Source organism: Bombus impatiens, unplaced genomic scaffold (genome assembly GCF_000188095.3).
Source record: "Bombus impatiens unplaced genomic scaffold, BIMP_2.2 scf_0259, whole genome shotgun sequence".
Taxonomy (NCBI): domain Eukaryota; kingdom Metazoa; phylum Arthropoda; class Insecta; order Hymenoptera; family Apidae; genus Bombus; species Bombus impatiens.
Genome location: NT_176678.1, coordinates 70,141 through 70,371, shown reverse-complemented (window position 1 = coordinate 70,371; position 231 = coordinate 70,141).

Here is a 231-nt window from a genome sequence, read left to right as displayed (position 1 = left end):
TATGTCATCCAACTCTGCGGCCTGAAAATAATTAAGTAAGTAAATATCATAAATTTTTAGGAGAGGCTATATTTTTTGGAAAAAAAGAAAATGAGAGGAGAAGTAAATACTGAAAAATTTATTGTATACATATTTTAAGAAAAGTCGTCAAAATAAACAGCGATATGATAACGTTATATGTAGGAAATTGTGCACAAAAAGTTTGGACACGGTTAATCTTACCGGCGGTGG